Genomic DNA, 8,387 nt, shown 5'->3' with positions numbered 1-8,387 from the left:
TGTTTGTATTTTTTTAACAAAAAATTAACTGCTGTCATATATTTGATAAAATTAAAACAGTTTGGTCATATTTAATACATATAATATAGCTACTTAACTATCCAATCAAACTACTTGCCCTCAAGATACGCTATCAAAGACATAAAGCAATCACAACATATGGCACTAAATTGTCTTACGTAATACATAGCACTTAATATCGAGTCTCTAGATGATAAATGAACAGTTTGTCATACAACTTATAAGCGTTTAAAATACAAAAGCTATCATGTATATAATATTTGATACTGCTTTTGATTTTCACCGGACTGTGATCATCTTATTAATAAGATGTTACCTTTTAATCTAAAAAAAAGAAACCACCGGAAAAATAAATTAATCAGATAATTAGAAAACGGATCATACATCATAACTTAATCGCCTTAAAAGCTCAGAAACTTGTTTGTATTATTGCGTTTCTATGGGTACGGTTTCCACTGCAAGTAAATAAGCTCAAAGATTTGGTAAGAAAGAAAAAGAAGTTTTCATAACAAGTTCTTCTGAGCTGCATAATCACCACTTACATTCCGAAATCTAACTTCAACTGTTACTACACCTGTATGGAATACACTAACATTTCATTCAAAGTTATAACATTCTACATTTTCATCAATCCGTGGTCCTGAATGAGTCATTGACCAGGCAGTGTATACTCAAACCAGTTCATTTGATATATGAGCTGTGTCACGACAAAACTAACGTAAAGCGTTTGCAACCAGCATGGATCCAGACCAGCCTGCGCATCCGCGCAGTCTGATCAGGATCCATGCTGTTCGCTTACAAGTAGAGAAACTGATAGCGAACAGCATGGATCCTGATCAGACTGCGCGGATGCGCAGGCTGGTCTGGATCCATGCTGGTCGCAAACGCATTACGTTGGTTTTGTCGTGACGCGGCTCATATATTTTCTGTTATGAACATCTTTGTTTCAAACAGTTTTCTTGGAAGTTGTTTTAACAATCAAACTATTGGATCTTATTGGTGCCGACAGACGGCTCGAACTTTGTTTCTCCTCATTAGTTTGCATTTGATTTGGCTGGCTGTACTCGATGGCAATGCTTGTAGCTTCTATCACTGTAAATATAAGACACAATTTTCAATGAGTCAAGTTTGTGATTTAAGAAATATCACATAAACACTTTTTCTTTCGTTAAAATTGCTATGATTATAATGCGGTTGTCCAACTTTACAGCATTAGGAGGCCTATAAAATATATTTCATGCGTTGCTTCAGACATGGACTGATACCTGGGTAGAACCAAGCGGGTGATGTTGCATTGTGTATACAATAAGCGACTTCGATGAACGCTTCTCCGAAAGATTGCTAAATCATATTATGTCAGTTGAGGAACCAAGTAACTCATTGAATAATAATATCAATTTGATCACGTGTAATTAAACTAAAACAATTTCTATAATAGAAACTGATATATTGTCGTATGCTATGTCTTTGCAGTTATCTCAACTTGTTTTGTCTATTCATCCAGTACTTACCATTGATACGTACAAGCCGCCCGCTATACTGGGATGGACAACAGCCCATCTATGTAGCACAGAGCTTAATCAAATCACTCCAACGCTAACACGCCAATTATCCGGCTAACAATTTCTATCACACTTGTCTGTTACCAAGAATAAGTCCGACGGAAAAAATTAAGGTCCTGTCATTGTGAAAGTAAATATGTTTAATACTCTGATGTTCATTTAAAGAGAATAAGCAGTCCCGTTGCTTCCGTTTTTCAAAGAACAAGGTTAAAGTAAAAATAATCACATGCTGTTAAAAGATATGTTCCAAGTATACGCTCGCCATGTTGAATAATCATTGCGTGTTTGTATTAAAACTTCTTCTCTTATATTGATATCCGTCCAATATTGGATATCAAAAACGAACGCCTAACCGTTGCTATGGTAACCAGTATTAAGAAAAATGTCACCATGCGTGGTTATTGAAAAATCTCGTCTGTGACATAGTTACAGTTTATATATCGATACTAGAAAATCAAACCTTATCAAAGGCGCCGAATCCATTTATCAATTAGTGATTGCTAATCTAAATTCAGTATTTTACACGTTGTACATGGCAACCGTGTTTTCTTTTCACATTTATCGTTCGGAACTCTTTCCCGATTATTCATATTATCTCAAAAATAATACTGATCTCCTTTGGTGTAAGCAAAATCCGCGGGCTTAATCTTTGTTTAACAGTAACGAATATATTTATTAGACATCTGTCGGAATCTGCTCCGATAATAATATGATTGTAAATATGCTTGACTATCAGAATCATTTTTAGAATACACCCTGACAAACAATAAGATAAAATCCTAAATATTTTCAATAAGTATGTTATTAGTACATACGGATTTCAAAACATAATAATTAAGCAACTAGAAATGTGTCCCTATGACACGAATGCCCCGCATCCCACTGTTTTTGACAGTCTATTCACGTACAGTAGGGCAGTATGAAGAGGGGCAGGCAATGAAAACTCTACATGACCCCCCCCCCCCCCCCCCCCTTTCTCTAAGTGATTGAAGAATAAACATGACATGTAATTTTTCCAATGTTGACTTCTTGATTTTTCCAAATTTTGTGCTTCAAGAATTCCAGATCTCATTTTTTCCTCCTTTTATAAGTATATAGTTAAAAAAAAACTAAAAAACAAAACTAAAATGCGCAACAACATTGTTGCTGACCAACATTCCTGTAACGTTTCATGACTCTAGGTCAAATACTTTTTGAATCACGCACGACACAAGTTGAAAATTCCACACACAAAAAACTAAGTCAAGGGCAATTACTCTTAAAATAATGAAAAATGATATACATTGTACAAGCAAAACCCCAGGTGCACAATTATACATGCTGAGCAACATCCTTGTAATTTTTTTTATAAGTCTATGTCAAATACTTTTTCAGCTACGTGCGCCACAAATTGAAAATTGCAAATTTTTACTAACTCGAGTGCAATAACTATAACGAAACTAAATAAGTCCACACGTACAACCTCACATGCTGATCAACATTCATGAACAGTTTTTTGGTTCTAGCTCAAGTTCTTTTAGGGGTACGCGTAACACATCATTTTGGAACGGTTTTTCACTTAGTCAAGGGCAATTACTCTTCAAATACTGAATAGATATATAACCAAACCCCAGATGCATATGCTGACCAACATTCCTGTAAATTTTTATGACTCAAGGTCAAATACTTTATCAGTTACGACGACGAATGTTGAAAACTGCAAACTTTCTTACTACATCAAGGGCAGTAACTCTTACAAATACTGAATAAATCCACAAGCAATCAGCCAGGTGCTGACCAACCATTCTGTAGAGTTTCATGACGTCATGTCCAATTCTTATTGAGCTATGCTCGACACAAGTTGAAAAATTGCAAATATTTACTTAATGAAGGAAAATAACTCCAACAAAACTGGTTTAAATCCACACGCGAACCCCAGGTGCACAACTTCATATGCGGATCATCATTCCTTTAAAGTTTGTTGACTTTAGATCAAGTTCTTTTAGGGTAAATGGGACATACCATTTTGGAAATTAATGGCAATAACTCTGCGAATACTGAATAAATCCGCAAGTAAACCTTTGGGTGCACAACAACACACGCTGGTCAACATTTCTAATAAATTTCATGAGACATTTCGTAGGTCAAGTGTCTTTTGGGCTACGCGCGACACAAGTTGAAAATTACATTTTATTTACGTCAGGGACAATAACTCTAACTAAACTGAAGTAATACACACACGAAACACTATGTGCATAACTACACATCCTGCATTCCTGTAAAGTGTGTTGACACTAGCGCAAGCACTTTTAGAGCTACAAGTGACAAAACATTTTGGAACGGACGGATGCACGCACGGACAGTGTTTGACCCACCAAATATGTTTCCTACAAACAATAGCATTTAGAAAATGACGATTGTTTCAATTTAACAGACAATAGTATTTAATTAATTGGAAACCTTTTGCAGAAATGAGAAAAATGCTGTTCAAATTCACTAAAACACGTAAATATTAAAATTTACTTGCCTAAAAATCATTTTTCAAGGTGTGTGACTTAAATATGTCAACTTTGGCCAATGTTAACACCAGCCACAATGCCAAAAGGCAATATGTCATTACCGTGAAATCAGCGATGGACTCTAAAAAATATGACGTATATTTGTTGGCAACACTTTCTTACATTATTTTCGAAACATTTTTTTTAAAACGTAATACTGAACCATATAAAGATCACAAATTATGCATGGGAACTTTGCGCTTATTGCAATGTCAAAAATTGGGGGCATAGATCATAGGCTGGGCAGCAATCTTCAAAGATCGCAGCGTACATGTATACTCAACATTTTCCATTGCTTTCGTCTGCTTTACTCTGGGGTAAGTTTCACGATATAAATGGCAAATATCTGCATAAATTGTTTTGGTCGCATAAAAATCATACTACGACCATCAAATGTTTACATTTTTCGTGCCACATAATTGCCAAATGAAACATTAACCGATATAGCATTAACAAAATTAAGTTTACAAACACACTTAGTATTGTCCATGCATTTACACTACTCTCAGTGTTTTGGGATTTTTTTTTGATTTTTTTTTTGGCAATTAAGAATATTTTTTAGTTAATAACAATGCGATATATGTCTATATTTTTTTTTTGGGGGGGGGGGGTAAAAATATGCCCAATGTCGAAGATAATTTTTAGAAAATTGTATCCCTTGTTGTAAGTCTGTTATAAGATAATTTGACACATGCGTATTTATAACACTGACACTTGGGGTGTGGAGTTCAAAACGCCTTTTATGTTTAAACTATTTTTTTTTTGTCTAATGGGATTGCAGTATTTCAAATGAATCGTAACATTTTTTACTTTGATAAATCGGCAAACTGTTAATCAGTCTAGTAAATGGCTGTTTATACACATACATATGCCCATAACATAAGTAAAAAAAGTCATAACAGAATATGGTTTTAATTGTAAAATATGTAAAATATCTTCTTAAGTCTCTTGTAATTCTACTTAAAGAATGGCTATGTACAATGTAATGTTTATCTTTTATGTTGAAATATATGTTATGGTACACAGATGAGACTAAAATAAAATAAAATAAAAAAAATACAAATAATCTAAAACACTAAGCTGGCTGTGCCGCACCTGACCAATTTAATTTTGTAAATACGTACTAATAAACTTTAACCTATACAAAGTGCCAAGTTACTCATACCAACAAAAAACAAAACCATCATTAAACACCAATATATGCTCTATGACCAAGTCCTAGAATCGGTCTCTAATGCTAAATATCTCGGACTAGATCTGTCTGCTGACCTTAAATCTTACGCACATGCATCTAGAATAACTTCCAATGTGTGTTCTAGAAAATAGTTCTTGAACATTTTAAGGTGCCCCAAGTCATCTCTATATATAGTTGATTGGCCGGTCATATTATAAGTGTATTTATTGCATCTGTTCAGTTTTTGTGCGCTATCGTTTTGTGTATTCTCCTGGACCTCATTTACATTAAAGATGTACTACCCAGTTTTTTGAAGTGATCAATTTTATTACAGTGTTTCAACAGAATGAAGATTTCTGAAAAAGTACATGGCTAACATATTATATTTCGGGGAATGTCAGACATGTCACCCCAAAGACATTTTACTATTCCGACGGTTCACACATAGACGTTTCACACCGAACTTGGTCAACTGTTTAGACATTTCACTCCAAATTATTTTATTTTAGATGTTTGACAGAAAAGTAAACACGCTTGCTTTAATTTCAAATGATACTTAGATTAAATGCTGCATTATTTATTTTGAGGGTATTGTGATTTGGAGGAAAATAATGATTTAATGAATTTTACACAAACATTAAAATTGACATTTGCAGATTTTCTGCTTAACTGTATAAATGTGATTGCTAATACAGTAAGAAAATTCACTAAAGATAATAAAATGCAATAAATGTGTATAAATTAAATGTTCTCTTATTTCTTTATCAACTTGATTAAACAGTAGATCAATCAAATTAAATTTTAGCAATTAATGTATTAACAGTAATCTTATCACCTAATTAACTAGAAAAAAAGATTAATCACCTAATCAGATGTATAAAAATCTGGAAACAAAGTGATAAATACTGAAAGCTTCAACTAATCAGTTACAAGTTTATTTGACCATTTAAAACCTGACACACTTATAACCAGAAATTCAATACCAATGTATATAGCTTTAATATAAAAAAAATAGTGTAAAATACCTCACTTTATCACAACAATAGATGAATTACTGAAGAGACTGTTGCTGAAATGTGACTGATTTACTATAGGACATTGAGTACGAAATTTGACTAGGCCGAGTCCTTAAATTGCAATTATTATTGCGGATAGGAACGTGATTACTGGAGTTTAGTCTAGAAAAACAGGAAGTAAACAAACCGGCGCGCGCTGCTGTCAAACTTGCAAGAAATCGATGCTGTGCCACATCTCTCACAGATTTACGCTGATAGAAGAAGGTAACCACGGATGTTTATGTTTTTAAATGTTGTGTGTGATGCAATTGGATCGAAATGTTTTAAGAAATCGTTTTTTTCCGAAATAATGGTTAAAATGGGAAAAAATTACATATTTTTTTCTGAAACTGCTGTGTATTCCGGATAGTGCATTAGTTTCAACTAATTTGAACATTTTATGTATGTTTGTCACTTGTGTAGCTCAAAGGATTGGGTTGAATTATATTTTAAACTTCATTATCTTTGATTTATTTATAAAATCAAGGGTTCCCGCTGTCGCTCGCCAATGGCGCCAAATGCGACAAAATATTAATTCTGGCGCATAAAATCTTTAATTGGCGAATTTAACTGGCGCCAACGTAAGATAAAAGCATCCGACAACTAGTACACTTAAATGTCATAAGCGGCCTCGTCAATTACAAGAGCGGCCCAAATGTGAAAGGTCACGCGCTATTAGTTTGTTTATCAAACTGTATAATCAGCTGATCATCAGGTATCGTATAATCAATTATGTCATCAATTGTGTGACACTTCAGGAACATGTGAAGATGAAAGTGTCAATGTGTTAATTGGAACAATTTACGTCTTTCATTCTCTGACTTGGAGCACTGATAATTACATGTGTGTTCAACAGGTGTTAGTAGCGAACAGAGAAGTGAAAGATCGTCCGTGATGTTGACAAACATTGAACTTTAGGTAAGTTGACTCGTCAACTGATTAAAAATAATTACAGTTTGAATATTAAATCGGATGACAATTTAAGAATAATTTCACTAATGATTGATCTTGAGCCACTGTTTACTGCAATGTTAATATTTTCATATCTGAATGTAAAGTGCTGAAGTGCAAACCCTATTAAAATAAACAATATTTTTCATTGTTAAAAATACTTAGTATCTATTTCATTTTTTGTTCTCATTGATTTTTAGATGAAGTCAATTTATAGTAATGTTGTTTTTTTTATTTTGTATCTGTAGATCACCAGATTGTCGGGTAGAAGCTGGGAAAGATCTTGGCTCAGTCCAGCCTGTGAGAAGAACTGCTATACTGGCAAAACGGTGGAAAACAGGACCTCCCATGACTAACTTAACATGATGTTTTTGATTACATTTATGCTCTCATGTGTATTTATTTAAATGGAATTTGAAAACCACATAATAGTATGTCTATATTTTAGATAATAAACATGTGCAGCTGTAATAAAATGAAATATTATAAATATGTGTTTGTAATCATAATGATATATAACTGCTAGCATATCTTAGCAAATATAGGCATGTCTCCCTTGCAGAATTGTTGGCTCCAACTTTGGAGCCATTGGCTCCGACTTTTCCTGATTGGCGAATTTGATGGCGCAAACTAATTTTGACCCAGAGGGAACCCATTTTAAATGGGTCAAATTCTGTACCTTAACCAGAACTGAAAATACCAGTTTCCTTATTATTTATAAATTACATTCAAATTTTTGGTTTAACTCAGCCATACACTAAATATATCTGAACAACACTCACTTTACTTATTTTATTTATTGGGCAGATCCTGAAAAATAAAGTTTCTTTCTAATGACATGTAAACATTCCTGGGAGTAAGTGCATAGATTACTCTTGAACTAGCTTCTTCTTCTTCCAATATACTGGCCACCTTCAACTAACTGAAGTGTACTGCCAGGTTAATGCGCAAGAGGGAAAGAAAGAGTAAAAATAGTGAGGGATATATACAGTGCAGGTTAAAACGGACAAGAATGTGGTTTTTAGATAAAGAGTTGGGACAGATGAGTACAGAATGACTCAGCTGTACCGGCTGACGTAGCATTCAG

At 33.9% G+C, this 8,387-nt stretch overlaps 1 long non-coding RNA gene across 1 annotated transcript; it reads left to right on the top strand.

The window, feature by feature from the left end:
• Nucleotides 1-6,840: 6,840 nt before the first annotated feature.
• On the top strand, nucleotides 6,841-7,790 carry LOC132746052 (uncharacterized). The gene is made up of 2 exons (XR_009627936.1): nucleotides 6,841-7,267; nucleotides 7,549-7,790. It is a non-coding gene; the product is annotated as an uncharacterized LOC132746052 (long non-coding RNA).
• Nucleotides 7,791-8,387: the final 597 nt, after the last annotated feature.

This window comes from Ruditapes philippinarum, unplaced genomic scaffold (genome assembly GCF_026571515.1).
Source record: "Ruditapes philippinarum isolate M1 unplaced genomic scaffold, ASM2657151v2 ctg892_1_1_1_1, whole genome shotgun sequence".
In the NCBI taxonomy this organism is placed as follows: Eukaryota; Metazoa; Mollusca; class Bivalvia; order Venerida; family Veneridae; genus Ruditapes; species Ruditapes philippinarum.
The sequence above is the reverse complement of the archived record's forward strand: the minus strand, read 5'-3'. Positions and strand labels throughout refer to the sequence as shown.